The 26,809-nt window shown below is 38.6% G+C and overlaps 1 protein-coding gene across 4 annotated transcripts in view; it reads right to left on the minus strand.

Annotated features, from left to right (window-relative positions):
- The window catches only part of NCOA2 (nuclear receptor coactivator 2), a 190,139-nt gene that overhangs the window by 116,050 nt on the left and 47,280 nt on the right, over positions 1–26,809 (minus strand). For all 4 annotated transcript variants that reach the window (XM_082292711.1, XM_082292713.1, XM_082292710.1 and 1 more), the window contains exon 3: positions 4,807–5,051. The gene's annotated coding sequence lies outside the window, so the exon portion shown is untranslated. The remainder of the gene's footprint in view (positions 1–4,806; positions 5,052–26,809) is intronic.

Raw genomic sequence — 26,809 nt, forward strand, 5'->3', positions numbered from 1 at the left:
ATTATTTAACAGCCCTAATAGACAGGAGCATGTCTCCTCTCCTTTTTCTCTCATTTTTCTTATTTATGTTAATTGGAACTCACAAACCAAACTTCTGCAATGAGTACAATTACATAAATCAGCACTCTTGCTTTTCCAGTACAGTCATTTTCCTACAAGATTACAGAAGGAAGACTGATCCTACTGTTCAACTGGAAAGCAAATGGATATCCAGTAATTCCTGATGATAAAATGTGATAATTCTTACGAAAAACCCACACACACCCCACTTAATTTACAGTGTATTCCTTCCGATTTAGTTCAGGACATACTGCTTGAGAGTCAGGTATCCCTATAAATCCAAGATATTTACAGCCAAGATAGCCAAAATCCTTAACAAAGAGAAAGGGCAGCATTTCCACCACCTTTGTTTTGCTCTCCAAGACCACAGTCTCTTATTTCAGACAATTAGACCCCACCCTTTAGCTTTAAGAACTCACCAGCTTCACAGGGCTAACAGAGTGAACAATTACAGACCTCTTAGACTCACACTGTAAGAAGATTAAATAAAAATTCAGTTTAAAAGTCCTAGTGCAAAAACCTTCAACTAGAGGAAACACTAAAGCTAAAATTTCAAATTCAATTACACCTGATTGATTGATTGATTTCTCTCTACTTAACTTTAAAAGTAAAGACAGTACACAGTCAAGATCAGGCATTTCTTGAAAACACTTCCCTTGGTTGCCTTCTCATTCAAGGCATGGTTTTGAAAGCAACTTACAACTACAAGAGGCTGGTCCTGCCATTCGTCTCTTCCAGGCCATCTTCAGCAGAGACATTTGTCCAACGGAAGTTGGAAGAGGTCAAGAGCCAGCCAAGTGACTCAACCAAAAATGCAGCGAGCTGACCTCTGGTTTGGCTCCCTGAGCCAGCTCAGCCCAGAGCTGTGGCTGCAGCGGCGCTGGCACAAGGGAGAGGGGGTGACACCTCAGCACAGAGGGTGCAAGCCACACTTCTGGAAGCCCTTACACCAACACTAGCTGCCATGATGCCACATTTGTGGCATCTCCACAAACACTGGCCCCACGTTCAGCCCCTAACCTCCAAACAAGAGAGGACACAAAAATCCAATTCATGGTATCCATCTAGAGCTGCCCAGATTAAAAAGACTCACTGAACTACAGAGTCTCCACTCATCTTCTGACTTTTTTTTTGACTGAAGCCTACTGTTTCTACATAGAAGTGCTCAAGTCCAGATCTTTTCAAACTTATTTCCCAAAGTAATGTGAGCATTTCTAATAAGGAAAAGAAAAAAAGGACTTAATGAAGGCAACCCAGATTAGCTAAATGACACATCATAATGGAACAATTCTGCTGTTAAAGACCATGCAGATGTTACGACGGAGGCAAAGAAAGCCTTTCTTTAGCTACAGCACAGCTGCTGCATACAACTTCAAAAAGACTTGGCACAGGATTTCAGCCACAAAACTTTCCCCTCACTTCATTTCATGAACATCAACTGCAGCTTCAGTGAGCTGCACCAAGGACAAAACCGACACATGGGGAGTTTGCAACGTCTTAGCAGCAGTGGGGCAGCTTTTTGCGCTGCCAGTCCTCACACGCACACTCAGAAAACTTGACTATACATCTCCACTCCTCCTCAGCCCAGCAATCCCTCAAAAGCAATGACATCCCATGCTGCTGTCCCTCCTATTTATACCACCATTATCTTCTACTTTAAAGAAGACAAACAAATCACTACATACTTCACAAATATTAAAACTTAAAAACCAGCTGTAATAAACAGATCATTTCCTTTACTTTTTAGGTAACATTAGAAGGTATTATCAACTTCCATTCACATCCCTCATACACTAAGCTACTCTGAATAGACACGCTGACCACGAAGTTGAAAATGTCATAGCTTACAATCACATTGAATGCACATGGTTAATGCCAGTCTTGTATTTTCCATGTAATACATGTACCACAAAGAAAGTATATATTCACTGTCTAAATTCAAAGTCCAGCTTTCCCCTTCAAATATGTCAAAGTCTTACAGCCATTTATAGGTAGTACATAGGAAGAACTTGCATTGATTTTATAACATTTAACAGTAAAGCACACAGAAATTAACATGATCTGCATTACATATGTGATTTCCTTTCAGTGATGGTAGTGTTAGGAGATGTACATGAGAATTTAAACTGCTTTAAGACGCATGTATGTGTATGAGATTAAATTAAAACATTTCTGACTCATGGGAGCAAAATCTTGGAAAAACTGTATTTAATTTTCCCCTTTTTTCTTCTCTTATTATTCATATTACATCAGCTTGTTGACTCTATGACATTCTTAGGCATCTACCATATAGAAGTCATAAACTGCTTTGTCACCTACGATACTTTTCCCACAACTGCAAAGCTACAAAGAATTAGTCCAAATGAGAAAACAGCAATAGGAGCAACTAAAATACTATTAATATTTAAACTTCATAAGTAAAACAGACTAGAAAAAAATGCAGAAATAAAGAAATAGAAATAGAAATGCACTGGAAGAGGATTTTTTCTAAAAACTGCTCAACTACTTCACCACCGAGAACTTGATACAAAGCTGGAAACCCACAACTTTAAAGACTATTAGTAATATTGATTAAAAACAGTGAAGAAAACTCATTAAACCAAAGGCAAATCTTGAAATACTAGAAACATGAACCACGGTATTACTGTATTCATAAAAACAAAACATTTCAACATGACCTACTTTAATAATAGTAAAAAAAGTAAAGAATATGGGCTCTAACCCTGACTCTACTGATCTTATAAAACACCATCTACTTTTCAGAATTAGCAACAGACTCATGAAATTGAACCAATTTGTTCAACAGATGTTTCAGCTGACTCAGGGAAATTTTACTTTTCTATTGTAGAAATAGAGTGAGCTGAGTAAAATTCCACTCTTATTAGCAGCAATCGAAGTATATTAGCTCATAATTAGCTGCCATTTCCATTCCCTCTTTCTTTGACATAACAGATAACATTTTCCACACCGGATTAGCTGTGACACTGAAATAAAAGTAGGCGCATTGATGAAAACAAGTCAGCCTCCTCCTCTCCCCTCCCGCCCCTGTTTTATGGGATACGCAGGAACGGCAGAGTTTTTATTTTCCTTGGCGTTCCTCTCTCACATTAGCTGATAATCTCCCCGTGTAGCTGTGCCAGTGCCTGCCCTGCAGGCCCACAACACCCCTGCTGTTCCAGTCCCGTGCTTTCCTCCAGTGGGCTCTGCGAATGGTGCGATCCTTTCATAATGTGTGCTATTGCATCAGTCTAATTGCAACATAATTCTCAATGCTCTAGGTAAAGCAAATAATTTCATTTTTAACTTCTGCTCATAAAATGCAGACTGCTTCCCTGCTGCCCCCACCACCTTTTTTTGTTTATTTTCAAAGATTTAAAGAAAGACTTGCACACTGCATAGCAGTAGTCAAACAAAAATACCTCATGTTTTCTTAGAAAGCAGCACTTAAAAATATTGCTCAACACCTAAAGCATTAGTGCAGCCTTTCACAGAGCTGTATGTAGTAGATCCCCTGTGAGCAGGCTGGAAGGGGAATGTACATTCTTACTCTGTGTATTTAATATAATATTAAGCCATTATAAAAGCTTCATAGTTTTTTACTCTCTCTCTCGCTCTCTTCCCTGCAATAGGGAGTAACAGCTTATCTGGCAAACACACTCACTATGTTTCTAGGCACTGAAGACTTGGTTAATTCATAAAATCTGATCTAATGTTAGATATTTTGCATTTAGGTTAGCTAAGTTGAAACAATATTTCGCTTAACCATGCCTTGGCCAAAATTCTCTGTTATCTACTGATTACAGCAGCATTGTAGCTAGCTATGGACATCACACTGGGAAAATACAAATCCCATGCCTGAGGAAATGCAGATGAAATTCTGACTCCAAGCCATTCTGATAGTGAGCATTACAAACACCGTCTACTTAGTATCTGATACAATAACCAGGCACAAGAGTCATGTGCCTGCAATGAATGATGAATTTACATGTAATTTTGATTTTATGCACATATATTATCCGAGCTGACATCACCAAAAAATGCTGTGCTTCTTGCACCCCAAATCACCTGCATGATAAAATGTCTACACTAAAACTAATCTCTAGATGCAAGCACTCAAAGGAGGAAATACCAGAAGCTAAGTTTCAGAAAACCTAAATGTTGCCGTTGTTTGCTTTTGTGGCATGGTATACGTCGCAGTTATGTCATACCATTTCCACAGCACCTCTGCACCGTTCAAAAAATTACAAAATTACCACTAATCAAAACAATAATCTGTTTAACTCTTGGCATTTGGAGCATGGTCCAATACCTGATTTACTGCACGCTACTCAAACTTTTTTTGGAAGACAGAACAAGTGATTTCTTTGTGAATTCAATGGTGCAGCTGAGTGCTCCATCAACATAATGGTTAGTCCTACCCTTACTCTGTTACTCCTAACTTAGAATAACTGTGTTATTCCTAGCTTCCTAACTAAAGCCGTGACAGCTTTAAGGTCAAAATGATTCTCCAGTTCTGAAGACAACTTTGTCTCCAGTTTGGCATAACTCAGACCTAATTTTTTCACAGCACTTAGCATTACATTGTGCTTTATATAGCACTTTCAAACCTCAGTCCCCGCTGCCTCACCCCCAGTTACCAGTGGTCACTACTTTTCCAAGTAAGATCCAAAGATCTCAAGTCATCCATAAGAAAGCAAGACACAAAGTTAGCAAAGACATGAGAAAAGCTAGGATTGAGCAACTTACCTAGCATCACCTAGGAAGTCTGCAGCACAGCCAGGAAGGGAGTCCCGCTCGACAGGGCAGCATGCAGCTGCACAGAGCACCAGAATGGCTCCTGCCTTCTGCAATCCCCTGCCTCGTCCACCACGTACGTCCTGACTTCTCCTGGAAGTGAGGCAGGGGTACTCCAGAGAACAGTCTTCTCCAATGCATCAACCAGATTCATTCCCAGAGCAAGTCCATCCTGTGCGTAGAACGGAGCAGGGGTCCTGTGGGGAAAAAAACCAGCACATCAGCATGTGATTTAATACAATTAAATTGAGGAGCTTCCTCACAAGGGGCCTAACAAAAGAGATTTGCAAAGATAAGCTCAGTTTTGGCAATCCTTGACTTGGACACTGCCACACAAGAAAAATGTTTGCATTCACCACTTCTAGAAATAAGAAATTCAGACATCAGACATTGCCAAGCTGACACCTACAAAAAACAGCAGCTGGGTTGAAATCTTTAGATGTATCATGCAGCTTTTGTGGGAAAGTAATAGTAAATTGGTTGCAAATGTGAAATGATTCTCTGCATGGAAATTAGCCATAGGTGATGATTGAAAACATTCTCAAGGAGCTTCTACTGAAATCAAAGACTGTTTACTTAATATTCAAGATCTCTGGACCTTCCAGGACAAACTTCTCTGGCTGTTTTCCTCAAGCCATATCCTCTGGCCCATGTTGATTCAAGCCCTGGTCCTTCTTCATTCCTCCCTTCAGCACCCCTGCCAAGTGTCTCCTTACTCTGCTCCCCAAGGGTTTTCATCTCTCCCAGCTCAGTCACTTCCAGGCTTGGCTAGCAGTGCCACATTGTCCCCTTGACTCCCCCTTCTTCCTTCATTCCCTGATATTAACTCTCATTCTCCTGCCGGGTCTACCTCCCCTGTTCACAGTCTAGGGCATTTTGGGGCCAGGACCACACTAGGGTCCCACACATCTCATTGTCCCATGGGTTTGCTTCTGGCTCTCAGGCACCGGGCTACAAATCCAGCCTCTCCCTCCTGTTCCAGGCCACACAGCTCTCACATGTCCAAGACACCATGCAAGATCTGTCATTTCTTAAAAAAGTTACAGTTTGTTTCAATCTGAGAATTTTGCAGTGCTGACAAAGCCATGACTCGAAATCTGCTCTTCTTCCCCAGTGCCCATCACTAGTGCTTCCCACACTCTAACTCCTAGTCTCTGTTTCAAAGGGAGTGACACAGAGCATTTCCAAAAAAAGATTAGGTTTCTTTGTGTGGTTTGTTTGTGGGGTTTTTTTAAAATCTACAATGAGAAACAGCTTTTTCCACACATGCTCACAGATAGCTAAATTATTTTGGCAGCAAAAAGAAATTAAGCTGGAGGCAACTGCTCAGCCCCAAAGGGTAACATTTTGTAAAGTTATAAAAAACTCCAAGGAGCATCCTATACTGGGAAGCACCAGGCAGCCTTCCTTACTGCAGCTCCTGGCACTTTCAGCCCTTAACAGCTTAACTCATTCAGCTCACTGAAACAAGAACTGTGCAAATCTTAACACCTCAGTGGTCAAACTGAAGAGGAGAAGCTGTGGGTGGACAATGCTGGAGTGAACCCCATGCCATGAAAGCCTTGACCACTTCTGTTGCATGCCTACAAGCAATGTACAAACAGCATCATCAGACGGCACATAGTCCAGCCGGCATTTCTTTGGATGCTTTCATCCTAGAGGTACCAATGACTGCCTGAAAAGCTAAACTGCTCAAAAAATACTTCTAGGCCATGAAGACCTGAAGTAAAATGGGTTAGCTTCATTCCTGATGAAGGTCACACACAGCTAATAGAGATAATTTAAGCAAATCCATTTTACTTTACATTTGCAGTAAATTAGGAGCAGCCCTGTATCAGTTACAAAGGGGAAGGATAACTTCACACAATACTATTGCTAAATGCCACTGCCTGGAGTGGGAATAGTCTTCTTAAATGAAATTCCAGGAAACTTCTTCTTTCCTTTTCTCTATTTAGCTACTTAGTTATTTATCTCAGTATGATAAACAAATGCAGCATGCTGTCAAGTAACATACAAAGGAAAGAATATATATAAAAGAGAAAGGAAAACCTCTCAAAACAGATAACATTCTTTTAGAGCAAAGTCCAATTTACAGATTTTTATACTGAGCTCTTAAGAGCAAACAGGGCAACAATTTCCCGATGGCTCTTGTAAATATTCTGTACAAATAAGGTCCAGAAGAGGAGACCAGGAAAAGATAAAAACATTCACATGCTCACAGACAGATGCTAATTATGACATAGATTAAATGCATTATGACATTTATTTTTCAATAAGAAATAATTATTTCTGAGGAATGACTAGCCATTCCTATGAGATCATATTTAGTCTAGAGACATTTGATGCACCTAACTCTTAACAACTATGGCAAAAGAAGTATGGCACCTACATGCACACTCCTAGAACAATTATGTTAATTTTTATGAAAATAAACTGAGAAGCTTCAACATCAGTGTGTAAAACAAAATGAGCATTAAAAGTTCACTTCCATTTTCCAAAATTTCTAATAAATAATTTTATTATATTTTGAATTCAGTTTAGCAATGAAACGGGCTATCAAGCATCTATATTAGCTATATGTATTTTTTTTAAAGACTGAATAATTATCTGACCACTAGTTACAATTCAGATGAAAAATATAATTAGGTTGAATGAAACTTCAGTACTTCAATGTACAATCATGGAAACTAAACAAAACTTCTTGCTTAAAAAATGAGAGCAGAATTTCATGCACTATTTCATTTGGCAGAGTGTAACATATTTGCTGTCAGCAAAGGACTTTTTTCAGTGAAGAAAAAGGAAAGTATCTCAATTCATACAGCATTGCCCAAGTGATTAGAAGTATCAGCCACTGGTAGTTGTCTCTCAACTGTAAGCAACTGCAATGGATTTTGTTCCTATGGACCACTATACTGTGTTCCTAAAAACTCATCTGAAATCCAGCAGACCTCCAAAAAAGCTATGTGTTTGTTTAACATAAGCTAACCTAATTATTTTGTCATCAAAATCAATACTTACGGGCTAAAACACTACTTTAAGTAGGAGAGCTTTAATGTAAAACAAATCATAAAACACTGATAATGGATATGCTTGAAAAGGCTCTAGGATTGCATGTATTTATATAAGATTTGTGAATATATAAACACTTGGTTATATACGTCAAGAAAAAGGTGAGGCTCAGTGCAGTGAACTAAACATCTGAAGACTAAGCTTCTAAAACAGTGTATTCCTATAAGGACTAAAGACAGCTGGCTGAAGTGTATCAAATACCTTCCCTAATAGCAAAGACTCATCCAAGACCATAAATTCATTGTTTCCATTTTTTCTATTTTTTAAGTAGTTTCCAGCATTTTTGAAATACAATATTCCCTGAAAACCTTCAACAGCTTTTTATTGATAATACCATTATCACAAAAGCCACATTACAATGCAAACAGTGTGTTTGCTATGATCAACAACACTGGCATCTTTTGGTGAGGGATTCTTCTCTATATGAATAAAACAAATTCTGCTATTAAGTCTGTTAGGGAAGCTGTTCTTTAATTCATCATAAGGAACATAATTTCCTACCATACTAGAACTTTCAATCATCAAAAATCCCCAAATCATGACTCCTTTTTAATTTCAAGAAATATCTCAAAGAATTCCATACTCCTATATAACTATAAAATCCTATATACTAGCACCAACACAGAAACTACTTCATGCATTGATCAACATGTATAGTGTAGTTTACTCTTTCATTTCAATCTGTTCAAATAACATGACACAATAACTTCAGTATAAAACATTATGGTTCTTATGCAAATTAACAGACTCCCAACATTAAGGTTACTGCTCCGCTGTTACATTGCACACAGCTGCTCACAGCTTGCCTTCACACTGAAAAGTAGATTAAAACGGAATAATAAACTTCTACCTGTATTCCATTGATTTTATTGACTTGGGGCATATTATTAAAAAAAAAAAAGTGAGTTACTGATACTGACATCAGCACCTATAGCTTCCAACTACTGTGGCACTGCATCCCCTAGTTTTGTGTGCAACTGTCATATGAAACAAAGCCCTTGCCTTGGTGCCATGGTTAGAGAAAAAAGGGCTGGAGTTTCTAACACTGTTTAATTCCATACCACCACCCATGTCATGGCAGGGGCATGGTTCCAGTATGAGGAAGCTGAGGCTGGAAGCAGAAGCCATCTTTTGCCAGGCTCCAGGGAGGGTGTGTGCAGCTTTCGGGGCCAGCTTGGTGGACCTTGTCCCTTTCTGCCACTTGTCCCTTCCCCTTTCCTCTGAACCACAGCATTTCTGGTTTGGTGCTGAAAGACAGTGCCAGCAAGCCCAAGACGCTGCTCCAAGAAAAAAGAAAATGGAGCCCACTGGAGCCGTGTGGACCCCAAGCCAAAGTCATGGTGAGCACAGCAGCTGCTGGAGCTCCAGCTGGAGCCCCAGATGTGGCCACAACCACCGAGCGCTCCAGTCCCACTCCCACAGTCAGGCCAAGAGGAAGCCTCCCCTAACCTGTTTCAAGGCCCTATCACATCCCACCAGGTTTTGTCTTGTTTTTCCACTGTTTTCCAGCTGGGGGGGGGAAGTTAGGCCGGGAGCATCCCTGACACACTGCCTTTGTTTTCCCATACACCACATGGCTCAGCGTGGGGCCAGTCGCCATCCTGCCTTTGTCTGGGAAACCACACTGGGCACTGTCTTCAGGAAGTGTTTTGGTTTGTCCAGTGGTAAATACCCTTCTGTGGGTAAAAGACTCACTTTATTACATTATTTTATTAACATTGCTGTGGTTATTGCAATTTTTCAGTAAACTGTGATTCCATCTTACAGTCTCTCCTAGTGTCTCCTCCACTATCAGAATGGAGCAGGGAAAAGGGGGCAGCTTGAGTAGCTTTAATTTTCCCACTGGGTTTTAAACTGGCACACTTGGAAACCAAGTCAAGCACAATAAGCACCCACAACACCAACCCTCTACTGTTAACCCCAGCCCTAGCACTACTGCGAGTTCAAGGTATTTCAGTTTCAGTCAAATACTCTTAAGGTCAAATGACTTTTCCATTCTTTAACCATTATTGAGGGAAACATCAGATGCCAAGAGAGTCAATGTGTCATAGCTTTGTGGACATCAGCTCATGCCCCCACAGACTTTTTCTTGGGATCTGCAGCAATTTCCAGCACCTCAAGCACTATTCTGACTGACTAAAGCTTGGTTATGTCATAGGCACTTCTTTGAGACCAACATTTAAGCTTACCTCACTTCACATACTCTACAAGAGAATTTGTTCTCCTTAGTCTATGAACAACAGCGCCAAAATAGCTACAAAGCAAATATAAAGAAGTATATAGTAGTATGTAATTCATATGCTATCTACTAAAATAAATCTACTTACAGTCTGTTGTTTTCAAAACAATACACCTGAGTCTCAGATTTGTGAATATCAGAAGTTATATACTAATGTGTCATTTAACTTATTTTTAAAGTAAATCAGAGTTACAAAAGCAAAACTGAGTAACAGAACAGATACAAGGATATCTTGCATAGAAAGCTAACAAAAAGTCCTTAGAATAAATGCACATACACCTGTAGTATTCTCTGGCCACTGAGGTGGCTCTTAGGATATATCTCAGTGAAGATGACTCCTGGCACACATTTGGATTTGGTACTGTACCAAAGCATACCTTTTAAAGTTACTCTCTCTTATTACTGTGGCTTGGAGCAGAAATAGACTGTGACCATTTATTTTTGTGAGCAAAACCCCATTTTTGCTACAGGGCTTTATGACTATTATAAAACTACGGTTTAGTTTTCACCAAGGTAATTTTCAGAAATTCAAAACTACATTATATAATTCATACATTTTCCAGAGACAGAAGGAAGTTCTCCACAGAACAGAGAATAAAAAATAGGAGAACTGAGAAATATTATTGCTCCTAAACATATAAAAATCCATGTTATGCATAGGCTCCTTAACAAAATAATGAACGTTAAACTCTGTTAAACTCTATTATACTGTTTGCACCTAATTTATTAAATTCTTTGAATAAAATGTCCTTTTTTACAATACCTTGCTATTCCAACAGTGTGCTTAGCTACAGAAATTGTAGGTTTTGAGCCTCAAATCCATGATGAGAAGGAGCAGAGAATATTTTCTAACAGATACTGTGTAAGGAAATGTGAGTTTGGTGCCTCAGTGCTTGACAGCTCTGATTTAATATGCTGATTTCTCCTCTACTGCCTGGGCTACATTTGTAAAACTTAATAATCTCCTTTTTGAGATCTCTTATTTGAACCCACAAATCGTTCCTCTCATGGAAAACACCCCAACCACCATCACATTATTCTCAAAAGAAATGCTCAGAGTGTGCTGTCACACCAGAGCACTGAGCCAACCTAACAGCTAACTATTAAAAAGTTCCTTGCTCCTGTCCCTTTCCTTGCATTCATCCTATGCTGCTCAGTTTATCCTGCCATGCCAAACTTTCTCAGTCACTTGTTGATGCTTCTCCCCTGTGCATAGATTAACTCTTGCTAGCCCAAACACTAGGAATCAGGCATGTTCACTGCCAGGTGAGTTTGATTAAGCTAGACCAGCCCTCTGAAACCTGATGACTATTGCCATCTCCTGTCTCTTCCCTACTGAGGTTGAAGAATCTCTGAATACTCCAAACAGCAGTTTCCAACCTGTAATGCATGGTTGATAGCTTCAATAACTGTTCTATAGCTGATCTGGCAAAACTGTATCATACACCAGAATTATAAATGCCTAAATTTCACAAAGTTATAGCAGTAGCCAGTGAGAACATTTAGTAATGGGAAAACATCCTCAAAAAATTAGGGAAGCACTTTCCAGTAAAGTTTGTCTGTCCCGGGTCCTTGCACAAGAACTGAAGAAAGCTCTCAGTGCATTAATCTGCCCCACTCCTAATCAATGGTTTCAGTGGCACTTCTCTCACCTTCAGCCAGTGTGGCTGGATACCAGGGACACCTCACACTTACCACACTTCGACTGAACAGTGCAGCAGTTACAGAAGTTTTTGTAACTTTTTCAGCAAAGAGGGAAGAAAAATCAACACAACTTAAGTATTTTGGTTCAAACTGTGCTGCCTGACTTGACTTCTTTTTAAATTTCTTGCCAAGCATGGGGTTTTTTTGCCTCTTTAAGCCAAGTCACCATTAACTCACTATGAAACCCACGGAAAGGAACAGCTTCTCTATCGCAATCTCCCCAAATGTGAAATGGTTTTAATACTTCCCTCCAGTGACAGTTACAACATGGAAACAGAAAGTTATTATATATTACTCCTATGAATTTCTGAGTCACAGAAAAATGTACAGCATTTAAATACAAATTTCAAATGAGAGAAATCTACTCAATTTACTAAAAATTATACTGTGCATATGCATTTATGTAGATATACACACATTATATATAAAAATATAAAACATACATAACACATATATATCATTTCTAATTTCTAAAAATACTGCCCCAAAAATGCTACTCAATTCTTTTAAAAATCAAACCAGTTCCACTGCTACGACGAAATTTGGTGAGTCATTTTCTTCTTTTGTTACAGGATTTTTTTGCAGATATCCCCTGAAATAAGGAAACTGCTTTTGTTCCTGCTGAATACAAATGCAATAAGTTGCATCTCTCAAAAGAGAGAGCATATTTTAATTGTTCCAGGTGTTCATTAAGTGCAAATAGGATCAAGTGGAAAAGCTGCTATACCTACAGCTCAGTGCAACTGCAGTCCCCAGCTTTCACCAAGTCAAAGTAATGTTCTCATGCAAGGTAGGGTGCAAACAAATTCTGACTACACTTAAATTAAAGGAGGTAAAGAGAGCTTCACGCTTTGCTACGATGATTGGTCACGCTCACTGCACCTATTCAGAGCACCCTGAACACCCCCATGCCACGTTCCTTCCTCCCCTGTTTCACAGACTATTGACCCACCTCATCCACTGCTTGAATCACATGAGCACTACTCCTCCCTTCAGCCCCTGTTTGGGAAGCTAAGGGCCATTACTATGATTGCTACCTGACTGGTTTGTAACCAGGCAGGCCAGTTTTACTGCTATCTTAATGACTGCAAATGAGACAACTGAATTTTCCAGTTTTCTGAGTAGCCATTTCAGCAGGGAACATGTGGAAACACTGGTGCACACGCCTGTCCACGGCCCTGCAGACTCCCAGCTCTTGCACCACATTGGTGGCTGGAGCCACTGCACATGCACAGGCCATCTGAGCATGCAAACCAACCACCTTTAGATGCAAACTATTTTTTTCCTTTAAAAAGTGCCCAGACGGCATGCCTAACTCTATTTCTCCTCTTGCATGACAGCAGGACAGTCAGATTCCCATTTCTATCGACAGACTGCAAAAGGTTTTGTAAACCATTCTTTGGTAACACCAGGGCTTCCTGCCTCACATTCCTTCCACTTCCTCTTTCACCCCACTTCCCATACACCCCAAATCCTCATTCCCATCTATATTCCTCCTGTTCATGAGCTAGGTCTTTCAGAGTGCCAACTTTTTGAGCTCCACTAGGAGGATGGGCAGAGAAGGAGTTGGGGATATTATGCTGGAAGGTGTTAACGGCCACCATCAAATGGTTCTTTCATCTCCAGGCAATTACAGAGCTGGGCCTGCTAACCAGATGCAAGGAGCACCCTCTTTCCCTCATGTCTTCCTTCTGCATCCCAGACAGACAGAAGTACCATCAGCTTGAGTCCGAGGCCCTATAAACCAATTAGAGGTTTATTCTGAATTTAAAAAGAAGAAAAGGACTGTTTTCTTTTATAGATGTCAAAAAGTTTGCAAACCAACAGTGCAACTCTGAAAGAGACTCTTGTAACAGCTCCTGTCTGCTTAAGAGGTGGCTGAAAATATGCAATTTGATTGCTGAAATTTAACATTTGAAATTCTCAGAAATTCTTATCACAATCGTACATATAAAAAAGAGAATTTTTAAAAGCTTCCAATACTAGATGAAAAGCATGTAAGATTGGTTAGGTGCTTTCTACTAATTAGTACTGCTTTTATTATACAGGGCAAGAAAATGACAATTTTTTTCCTAAACTGGCAGTGAACAGCCAATTCAATAAGCTGCGTTTTTGTTTTCTGTGACAGGGCAGTGGAAAAATCTCTTTCATTTATTAGGTCTGTGGAGACCAAAACTGGCTGGGTGTCAAACCTGCTTTATAAAAGCCCAGATCCATTCAGCCATGTGTAGATTCCATAATTCTTTATGACCCGTTCTCAGTATCAGCTTCACAAAAGATGAAACTTTGGTGTCTTCCAGCAAGTGTTAGTGCAACCCTTTATAAAAGGAAGCAAAAACCTGAACTGACAGTTCAACACAGAAAGAAAAAAAAAAAAACCCTAATGGCAGTGCCAAATTAAATTCTTTTTAGATTTCTTTTTTTTTTTTTTTTTTTTTTTCCAGATGAGCTTTGCATAAAGATATAAAATGAGGTCTCCTACAACGGTGGATAAGCAAACTGCATAAATATGTAAATTTTACTAGCTCATTGCTCCATGCCCCACTGCATGCACCTATGATTAAGTGACAGTTTCAACACCTCACTAGAGATTGCAGAGTATCCAGAATTTGTCATGGGGACAGACAGGGCAAGGCCTTAAGCTGAACAGTCTGATGGCAAATGGAGATAGTAAAACAAACTTTTTTTTTAGGAGGATGGGGTTTTCAAGATAGAAGAAAACTAGGAGGGTGGAATGATTGACTTGCTTTTAACTACAAGAATGGCTAGATAGCTTTGATGAACTGAATAAAATGTGCTGCCCGGTTAAAAACTACTTCTCACATCAATTCAGGTGCACACTGTATCATATCCAGGGAAAAATATTAAACTTCAATTTTCAGTGAACACACCCAACATCACATTCTTACATTTTTTATAGCAGAAGTTTATGAATAGAAGCACTCGTAAAACTTTTTCATCTCAGACTGTGAAACTAAAATAACTAATTCATTATTTTATTCAACAGAAATATTCTTGGCTATGCTAAGATTCCTCTGTATCTGTCTATACTGACAGCATTTGCTCGAATTGTCCCATTTTTTTGGCAATGCATTTTTATCTATTGCATTCTTTAAGGTAAAAAGAACTGCAAACTATCACAAATGTTTCCCACATTATTAAGTACTGTAAATAATCATTTTACCATTAAACCAAGAAATTCTTGTGAAACCTGCAATATGCTTCACATATGCTAGAAGTCTAATGTCCTCATTCCATACTCAGTTTGTAATCTTGCATCTGACACGTATGTGAACATTAGTAGTCTTAACAACACCTTTCCATGCAAGCTACATGTATTTATCACGACAGATAAACATGCACACATGCATGTGATTTTCTTCCAAGTTTAATAAAATCTGCAGGGTCTTTAGGTCACCGGAAAGTATGTGTGATTTTTATCACCACCACATAAACAGCCTTCTTTAATACTCCTCTCTTCAGTATGCAGTCTGCAGATCACAGGAGCACAGAGACTCTGAACTTAAGTTTCATTTTCACAAGAGCACAGGGAATGTTACAAAGCACCATTTCTCATACAGAGAAGGGAATCTGTGCTCCTCACACACAGGTTTGCCACAATTCAAACTTCAGCCATAATTTGCTGATGGTTTTGGGGTAAGGAGTAAAAATTTTAGAAGTAAACAAATGCAGCATTCATGAATACAACATAGAAACAATTTAGAACTGTTTTAGGAGTACGATGCTCAAACATGGCTCATTTAACATTTTAGAAATCTGCTGCAAAACATTAAAACTCTATCCTAATCTTTGTTCCTAACTTGAAGCAAAACAGCCTTGTGTTGCCTCTAAAAATAGGGAGGGAGTAGTGGGGGATGGGAAGTGGAGCGAATAAGAGGATAAATGGGAGCAAGAACTGGTACACCATACTGGCAGTAATTTTAAAAAGACTAGTGACTGGTATTCTTAATACTATGGCTTTCCTAACAAAGTCAAGCACTTTCTCAATTACCAAATAAAAAAGGTCATCCTGTACTTCTTATTTTGTACATGCACATGCAAAGGAAAAAAGGAAAAGTTTTGTTTCATCTATTACCAAAACCATCATTCTGCAGTCAACACTTTTAATGAAATACAGGCCAAAGGATTAGTCAGAAGAGATTCATGGAAAACAAAGGAAATCTGTATGAAAATACAAGTCCACCACATAACTAAACCCAAAAGAGAATCCTGCTTAAGTACCTCCAAATATTGCCCTACAAAGTTCCCTGCAAGGGCTTCCACTCACCTCAGCTTCACAACAATTAGCAGCAACTGTACTAGTCGCTGCCTTGAAGATGAGAAAGTACACTGATATCATCACTAAAGCCCTGACTTAGGTATACTAAGTATCAAATGTGTCAGTAATATAGTCCATGTGTGCTAGAAGTCTTAAGAAAAAACTTTTCTTCAGGAAAGGAGCAGTCAGGGATCTGGCAGCAAAGGCTATGGGTGATGGTACAGGGAAGGCAGTCGCTGCAGAGCTATCGACCAGCTGGAAAGAGAAGTTATTTCAAAGCTACAGCGTCACAAACAAGATAAGAAAGTCAAGTAATTGTGTCTGTCACAGGAAAACTTGTGATGAGCCAGAGGATGGGCATGAGCATGGAGCATCACCAACACAGCACTGCAGGCCTGGCCTTGGAGAGGCAGAAGCAGCAGAACTCAACACTTTCCATGGCTTAACATCAGGCCCATCTCAGCTGGGGCTTTATGTGAGTAAACATGACTCTAGGAGTTTTTTTCAGAGAGTTATTTTTAAATACCTGACCATATGAGCTTCCTTGGAACAGGAAAAAAGGGGAGGCAAAACTAAACAGTCATTACATATGTATTTAAATATAACATTAAAAAAACCACAAAATATTTAAGCTTACTAGAAATGTTCACTTTCATTTTAATTTTAAAGTTGGCAATGGACCTGGACCAAAAAAAGGTTATATTCTGACTGAGTTGAAGCAGCGTGGATTTTCTAAAACCAGTCTTTAAAACATATCATAAGAGGGGAAAAAAACCCCAAACTTGCTCAGAATCTTTCACTTAGAAAAGTGGCAATTTGGGTTTGAGTTCTTACTCAGAGATGTGCTAAAATCACTCAGAACTAGAAGAGCTGAAGTAGGAAAGGCAATAGAAGTAGGTGCACAACAGGAGAATGTGGCTGTACAGAGCTCAGTTAACAACACCCATATTGACACATTAGGTCAGGTGGTTTGACACAGAGTTTTCCCAAGAAGCATATGCACTAATGCCAAAAAGACACTTGAAAGTCTTTATCTACTTCTGTTTTAAAATATGGACATAAACACACCTAGATCTATATAAATCATCTCCAAAGATGTAGTGGGATGTTCATAGTCACAAGCAATAAGCATTATCAAGGGAAAGGCTGAGACCCAGAGAGAAAACAATTACATCTAATAGCATATTTTGGAAATATTGATACTGTTTGACTGCTGAAATGTAACAACAGTATTTTCCAGCAGGACCCGTTAATATATTTAGAATCAAATCCCGTAACAATACCTAAAATTACAAAGTAAACAACTGCTTGCAAACATGCTTTCAGTACACAGAGAGAAGTATCTACTTATCAATCAACCTCAAATCAACTGTCCCCTTCTGTTTACCTGGAATACTTTTACCTGTCACTAACAATAATGCATGCAAAAATTTGCATAGTTCTGCCACAGCTGTGGTTAATTATCCATTGCTGAAGTCCTCAGCAAAATTATTTGTCAAACAAAATGTTATGACAATGAAATAGCAGAATTTGACAATGGAACAGTACAATTTAAATATTAAAATTATATTACCTTATCTCCATATATGACAGTAATTAATAGCCATTGAAAGAATGGGACCTTTTCCTGGCATGTCTTTCAAGGTTACTTAATTGATTACTCTCTCATATTCCCTTAGTTTTCTAAGTTTGGACTTTTATATCATTAGAAGAAACTGATTTTTTTTATTTCAAGGAAAGTACACTCACCCCACATATCAGAGTGGAAAACACAGACAGCTAAGCTGTTTCTCAAGTAATAAACTCCCACAAAAACCCCCCTTCAGCCAACTCCCTGTCCCCTAAACCCACCAACAGAAGAAAAACACCACAAATACCCAACCCCAAGTGATACTGGTTAATACTTATGCTATACTCATTTTAATATTTGGATATTCAATACATTTTCATTTACTATGTGTATCTCTGCATTTCTGGAAGAACAAAGCTTCTCTTCACATGGCAAAGCTCTAAAAAAATTCTGCACTATTTGCTCCAGACTGGTTTCCTTTCTGCTACATACACCCCACAAACTTGAGATGATCTGATAACTTACTTCTGGTTTTGCACAATTACTGCAGCTAATGAAGTTTGTGGTTGTTTATTAGAGAGGGAAGGAAGAGCTACATCGGCTTTAAACCAAAAGGTCTGTGATGCTGTATGAATCTTTCCTACAGTGGCCATTTTCAAATGTTCATTTCATTACAAAGCAGGAATTTCTTTTATGAGCTTCTAGGCTTTCTTTCAAAGTACACAACTTTAAAAAAAAATATTAAAAAACGAAAAAAGAAAAACCCCCAGAAAGAGCATGAGCACTCATACCACATGTACCACTAATCATCCACAGAGACAGAATAAACATCTCTATTACATACACATTTGAGTATCAGCAAGTTGTGCACTTACTTGTATTTGCAATATACCTACAGGTCCTAATCACATTCCAGAACCCTTCATTCTAGCCAGTGTTTAGGTTAATGGTTGGACTCCATCCTTTTTGAGGTCTTTCCCAACCCAAATGGCTCCTATGATCTAAGGCAATGCATTTTGGGTTCCCTCACCTCAAAGAGTTGATGAAAGGCTGAAGGCAATGAACTGAAAGGGGAATGAAATGAGACATGTAATATTTACAAGGGAAGATCTGGAGTTCCAACCATAAATTAGCTTTCTTCAGATTTTATTCCTTGGCATTTATAACCAGTTACAAGATAATAGTTTATTTGGCATGAGTGCAGCTGAGTATTTGCAGGAGACTAAAGCCATAAAACCATCTGCAGACACCAAGTGGAAGTAAGTGATCCTTGGGCTACTTCTTTCTGCTATTACCTTTGTGTCTTGAAGAGGCACTACTGCTGCCTTTCCATCCATGTAAACCTTTTCAGAGTTCAACAGAGTTAAGTTGTAAAACTGAAAGAGGAAAAAGCACAAAAAAAACACTCACAAAATCACTTCTCCCCTTAAAAACCAGGTTTCACAGGACAGTAAGGGCTCTGATCTCGCTCACTTTCCTTTCCATGTTAGTGTACCCCAAAAACCCCCAAACAACTACAGCACAGGAATAGAAAATCAAGTTCTTGAGTTAGGACCTAACTGAGCTTGCCTGAGGAAATCAGTTTCCTCACATGGATGAATTATAATGCATCTAACCACACAAATTCCAACTGTGCTGCCCACTTCACCGCAGTATTCACTGTATTCAATGTTTTGTCTTACTTTCATTGCCCATTGCATGACTGCACGCACCACTTGGTGCAGTATTCAGAAATGTCCAGTATCGAGTATTATTTTCATAAAGGGACTTTCTATGAAGTTCACAAGTAAGCTGACCTGCTTCACTTACAGTATCATTTGTGTTCAGGATCAGCATTATGCTTTCAACATGAGCAACAGGCAGTATCTAAATGGAGGTGATTATTATGGAAACTTAGGCCTTTATTTTCCACAGTACTTAGGAAATACATTCATTTAAATATTCAAACCACGTAATCTCCTGACTCAAAGTACAGTTTCTCCTTGAGAAGACTGAGCACTCAGCATTTTTGCAAATCAGACCAAAGCTAAGCACATGCAATCAAGATGAATACTTGGTGCCAACCTCCAAAAAAAGCTGAATGACATGCAAGCATCACATGGGAAGCTGGTGGCAGAGCCCAGCGCAGAATTCAGTTCTTTACAGTTGCCTCGGTCAGGAAACTATTTTTTGACTGCAATCCTTGCCTACTTCAGCTTTAGGCAGACACCTACCACGAAAACTTGGTGAAGATGGAAGCAACAGAAAATCAGATTTCATATTCATCTTGAGATCTGTCAGCATATATTATACTAACAGTTTGGTATTAAATATTACCTTCTCCAACTTTTTGCCCTTTTTATGTGGGTTGTCAGCTTTACAGGCCACAGCTTTTTATGCATTAAATTTTATTTTTTGTATATATATGCATGTTTTTACATATTTATGTATCTTATATAAAAATAGGTTTCTATGTTTTATATATCTATAAAAGACTACAGCCAAAATGTTATTGAAATATTAATCAATCAGATTTTGGGATGGGGGGATAGGGGAGCCAATTCTATAATTTAAGCAAAATAAGTGTGAAAGAATGAAGTACTCATTTTGGAGGAAAAAAGGTCATTTGATGAAAAATTTCTCAACTAAATGTGAAATACATTAAAAACATACTGCTAATGCAACTCTGCTTTTTTGGCATCATATTTGTTACTGAACTGCTCATTCATGAACTACTAGCACAAGTTTGAATACAAATGCAATGTTTAAATTACACAGCCCCAATTCAAGACGTCTGTGAACTAAAAAAAAATAAACTAATTCAAAAAGCTAAACATTTATCATGCAGGAGAACTCAGGGTTTCACATGATAACATTTTACACTTTTCATTTTGAGTTCCCTTTGAAGCACACTCACACTATTTATGTGTGTAGCAATCAAACACCTGATCCCATTACAGTGAACAACTAGCAAACCAGAAGATTTATTGTGATCTATTGCTCTCTCTGTGTATGTATTTCACTGAGCAGAATGATTGGAAGAAACATGGGCAAAAAGTGATAGTGAATTTTTGGTTTTTAACTAGAGTTAGGGAGCTTGTTTGAGGAGAATAAAGTCCTGATTCCTATTCCTTGGTCCCAGGTCTGTTTCTATTTCAGTTTTCTGGGGGTTTTTTTAGTGGCTCTGGATCAAAATAACAAACAAAGAGTATATTTTAAAATTCATAAGGGAACATTGTACTGCCCTTGCACAGCTACTGCTGGGGAGGAGAGACGAGACAGCAACCTCCACTTTGTCACATAAAGTATATCTGAGCTCTGTTTCTGGAACATATTGTATCTTAGCATATAACATGAAAACTACTAATTGTTCCTCCCCCCCAAAAATCAGATATGATCTTGTCAAATAAACTATATTGGTTAGTTTTAATTATATTGCTGTGTTTTAATTCCCGGTTAATCAAGATTTCGGTCAGCCTTTACAAGACTTTATCTAAGGCTGGAGTCAGTCTGTTAAGATTAGAATAAGCAACATCCTGCCTCAAACAATATTAAACTTATTCTCAGTATATCTAAATTTTCCACATGTGACAAGTTTAGGTGTGAGTGTGGGGTTGCTCCATAAAAAAGAAAAATCTACATTATCAGTACAGATAACTCTGCAGATAAACCCATGAAGTTACGGACAGAAGCTGACCAACTAACCCAGTATGTTCAACTACTTTGCTGTTTCATATCCTGCTGAGCCAGAACAGGAAAGGCAAGTGTTTCATCATCAGCTCAAGAGTTCAAAACATAGTGAGTGTTAATTTTTTTAAAAAAACAAAAAGACAAGAGAAATACACTTTTCATTTTCTGTGTTGTTAATTGCAAAGCTACAGTTTTCCCCTTGGGTTGCTTTGCTTTTTCTTTTGTTACTTTCTACTATCACAAGCTTCTGATTTAGATCCGGCTTCTCCCCTAGCCCTGCCTTGCTTTGATTTGTTTCACATCATTCCCAAGTGCCTTCGTTGTCTTCATAATATTCATAGTTTTCAATCAGTTTTTATCTGCAGTGTTGGTTTCTTATTGAGAAGTTTTTTTAAGCAATTCTTTTTCAAATCATGTGGCTTATCATTTGTGTATTCCACACTTTCCGTAGTGTAAAATACACCAATATACACAAATTTATGTGTACCTAGCTTTAGGGAGGTATTTTTTGTCCACCCCTAACTAGTTCAGACTTGATCATGCCTTGAAACTTGCAGCATATTTTTTTTTGGTTGTGTGTTCAATCATCCTTTTTATTTCAAACAGTGCGATGCAGTGCCTTTTTTTTCAAAGTATGGTGCACAACATCTTCCATAAGGACGTTGCCATCTCCATATTTAGAATGCCCAAAGTAATGGTACTATCAGAGGGAAACTTAGTATGTATTCCTGAGCTTGTAATGTCCCATGGTATTCTCCTGTTCTCCCTTCTTCATCTCTTGGGAGGGTCAACCACTCTCATCTACAGTGTGACTTGAGCAGATCTTCATCTTGCACTCCGTCATAAACATTTAGAATTATTTCCCACAGGATTGTCTGAAAAATCACAGCTAATTAATGACACCATTTCTAACAAAGTCAGATGACCTCAATAGGCTTAGGTCTGATTCAGTTTTCCTACCATAAATCTGCATGTGAAGTGGGAAATATATATTGTTCACTTTCCTAACAAAGTGAATGCTTTTCTAAAAAACCTAATCAATGTATACATACTTTTTTCTTTGGTATATATTTATAACCTTGATCAGATGTCAATATACTGGAAACAGCAGTCTAAAATGTCCACAATGATTTCCCAAGAGACTCCTTAACTTGTCTTGGCTAATTTTCATCTAGTTCCCTTCTGGGGAAGTAGGTTTACTTCCCTCACCACCATCTTCATTTCATTGGAATGGAAAGTGAACTGAATGGAAATGGGAAGATTCCAACCACAAAGAAAAAGAAATCTACTTCAAATGAGAAGCAGAAAGTGGCAAAAAACTGGGGACTACAAGTGTTTTGCAGCAGAAGTTAATCACAGCTGTACTCAAATTAGCACAGCTACAGAATTACCATCTGCATACCAGCACGCATGACACGACAACCTCATCACTTCACCCAAATTAAAGGCCAACAACACTGAAGTTCTCCTAAATTATTTTGTTTTCAAAGACACATTAAATCCCTAAATTATGTCAACACTCACTGCAGAACACGATCACAATTCCATTTAAAAAGTGGCTGGCTTAGTTTGCTATGACATCACTTAGGAAGGAAGGTGCTTTGTATTAGGATGGCTGGCACCCTGCATCTCTGCTTACGGACTCCAGTTTATTTTACCCACCTAAGTCTTTTCCATCATTATTTCTCAGGTGCACAAAGATCTGCCATTCATTAAAAGAGCCTTATTAAATTAGTATCATAATCTGTCTCTGACCCACATAACATTAAAAAAAACCCTCAAAATATCAACTTTATTTTCCTTACTAATAAAGTGAAAGAAGCAGCAAGGCAAGACAATGCAATAATCTGAGTCCTGAATATATAAACAACAGCTGCCATATGGATCCCTTTCATTAGTTAATAAGAAATAACGAAAAATGAAGCTATGATCTCAAAGCAGTAAAAGACCCATTTTAAGATATTTTATTATAGTAGTTCTAAGATGTTTTCTATATTTAAAAATGCTATTAAAACTTTAACAAAATCATAAAATTACAGAATCATAGAATCATTACAGTTGGAAAAGACCGTGAAGATCATCCAGTCCAGCTGTTAACCTAACACTGCTGTATTCACCACTAAACAATGTCCCCAAGCACCACAGCCACATGTTTTTTGCACATTTCCAGGGATGGTGATTCCCCCACTTACTTCCCTGGGTGGCCTGTTGGAATGCCTGACGACCCTTTCAGTGAAGAAAATTTTCTTAATATCCAATCTAAACCTCCCCTGGCACAGCTTGAGGCCATTTCCTCTTGTCCTGTCCCTTGTTACCTGGGAAAAAAGACCTACCCCCATCTCACTACACTCTCCTTTCTGGTAGTTGTAGAGAGTGTAGGAGGCTCCCTTGAGCCTTCTTTTCTCCAGGCTGAACAACTCCAGCTCCCTCAGTCACTTGTCATAACATTTGTGCTCCAGACCCTTCACCAGCTCCATTGCCCTTCTCCGGACTTGCTCCAGCACCTCAGTGTCTTTCTTGTAGTGAGGGGCCCAAAACTGAACACAGGATTTGAGGTGTGGCCTCACCAGTGCCAAGTACAGTAGGACGATCACTGTCCTGGTCCTGCTGGCCACACTATTGCTGATAGAAGCTAGGATGCCACTGGCCTTCTTGGCTACCTGGGTGCACCTGGATCATGTTCAGCTGCTGTCAATCAGCACCCGCAGGTTCTTTTCCATCAGGTAGCTTTCCAGCCACTCTGCACCAAGACTGTGGGGCTGCATGGGGTTGTTGTGACCCCACCAAAAAATTGTAACTAAAAGCAGTAAACATTGGTTTATCATGTTTGCATTTCTGACTGACATTAAGAAATGCTTTAAATTAAAACCTTTCCAAGGTAGTGACAATGTCAGAAACAGGTACCAGACAGTTCTGAGATTTGCCAAAAAAGGTTTCATCCCATCACACAATAAATGAGTTTCTGATTTAATAGGAAAAACAACACAATTGCAAGCAAAGAAAATTCCACTTCTCAATTATCTAAACAAATAGATAACATTACAAATATGAAACAGAAGTCTTATGGGAAAAAGCAAACAATCTCCTCATTAAAAAATGCCCTTTGCTAAGCACTTTTACATCCATCAGAAAAGTGACAAGCCTGCTGATGCTATTATGCAACCCTTATGCACATATAAAAGTTGATTTTCATATACTGCAAAGCGTGATAAGATATAATCAATTACCTAATTGGTATAAAGACTCAAAGAAACCTCTTCCATGTGTTCCCAAAAAAAGAAAATAATGACATCAAGTCTCTCTGTAAAACAACAGATATAAAAGATTTAGCTTCATATACCATCTGTAACTGTGATGCCAGACCGAGGTTTCCTAGAGAGCTGAAGCATCTTTTTTCTGCAATTGCATCTAAGAATTTTTTCCACTACTGTATCCAGAAAGAAAACCTCTCTGATCTGACATAAGTTACTTGAAAAGTTTTATTAGCAAAAAAATTTAAACTACTTATATAAAGCGCTACACCCAAATAAGAGATGTTTCAAGCATCCTACAGAATAGCTTTTAGGAATCCACAAAGTAACATTAGCAAATAAACAAATTTCCAAGCTTGTTCTGAATTAACTCTTCTTCCTAATCAGCTCTAGTCCATCATCTCAAGACTAAGCTTTGATTTTACTTATGACAATGCAATGTATCTTGAATGCACCTTTGAAATCTAAACTAAAATTATTAGTTAATTTAACATGCACACAATGAATTGCTGACTTCCATGGCCACCTTGTTTAACACAGATTACCTAAGAAAAAGCTATTGGTAAAATATTACTGCTTAAGAGTCATTCAACATGTGCTATAACTAACAAAGCTTACTTTCCTACAGATTTGTGCCATGTGGTTGGTTGGCTTTGTAAAGCTCTTCCCATGCCTGAGACATGGATGAAATCACCCTAACCTTTGCCAACTCCTTTGGGTCTCACAACTTTTCTTCCTCAGTTCAGCCACTAATGTCTCTCCTCTTGACTTAAATTTCTGCTGTTATAAATGTCTTTAAGATATTTATTCCTCCTCCCTCTGAGATATTTGTCAATATTTACTGAAAAGGGCTAATAAATCAAAACTAACAAGAGATGAAACCCTGAGACAGGCAGACACCATAATCATAATAATTGCTTTTAATGCAAAAACAAGCTTAAACATTGAACTTCTAAGGTTTCAATAATTACTCAATCCTTTCAAAGAGAAGGATATCTTGGTAGGTTGGACATCAAGAAGAATTTCTTCATGGAAAGGGTTGTTAAACATTGGTGGTGGGGTCACCATCCATGAAGGTGCTCAAGAAACAAATTAGTGTGGCACTGAAGGACAAGATGGTGGTCAGTCAGGGGTTGGGCTCTATGATCTCAAAGGTCTTTTCCAACCTCTGATATATAGGGAAAGAATAGCACCTTTTCTTTCTTGTGTTGTACTACACATAGAAGAGAAGCTGCACTGAATCACAGAAAGCCTGAAATTCTGGAAGCACGCAGCTAAGGCACTACTTTGCCTGGAAATTAAGAGTGATATTTAATCTCCTACTGGTTTTGACCTAACCCCTTGCTAAAACTTGAAAACAAAGCAACTGTTCTTCAGAAAGTGCTAAACCTCACAAGTTAATGCTTAAGCTTCCCCTAGGCTTTAACTCCATCAACCAGCAATGTTAATTAGACTGAGTTAGGTAAATCCATCAGGAACACACCTTTAAAGACTGGACTAGACAAGACTGAACACTAATATCAATTGAGTGGATAAATTTATTAGCATGTTTATTAGCATAACCACCTAGCAAATATCCCAGTAGGCTTGTAAGCATTAATGCCTATAAGGTGCAATAATATAAACAGATTAAAGGTTTATTGTAACAAAAACCAGTGGTGACACATTGGGCTAAGTGAATACACGCCAGTTAAACCCAATATGAGCTTTGCCTTTAACTGGACACAGGCTACCATCTTCCAGAATCAATTAAACTATAAAGGTCTAGCTTTATTATTTCTATGACATTATGATATCATCTCTACGATGAAACCTTTAGCATAAGGTAATGTAACTGGCTTTGGTTCTAAACTGATGATGACAATTCTGTAGTGGAGCCAGCACAAATGCAGTGCTGGTGAACGGTACTGCACCCACAGCACGCTGCATACATTATAACACGGCCTAATTTTTTATGAGGGATCATCTATGCTGTGCAGCTACCACAGATAATGGCAAGAGGCAATCCATGTAAAAGGGTAAGATTATGCACAGAAAACAGAGGTTTAAGTGACAAACAACAACCTTCTCACACTGCACCACCATGAGTTCCCTTGCTCCAGACTAAGCAGGACTTTAATTCTAACTGAGAAGAAAAGGCAGCTCATTATTCCTTGGACATTTCAGCAACATGC

Source organism: Coloeus monedula (assembly GCF_965178545.1).
Source record: "Coloeus monedula genome assembly, chromosome: 1".
Lineage (NCBI taxonomy): Eukaryota > Metazoa > Chordata > Aves > Passeriformes > Corvidae > Coloeus > Coloeus monedula.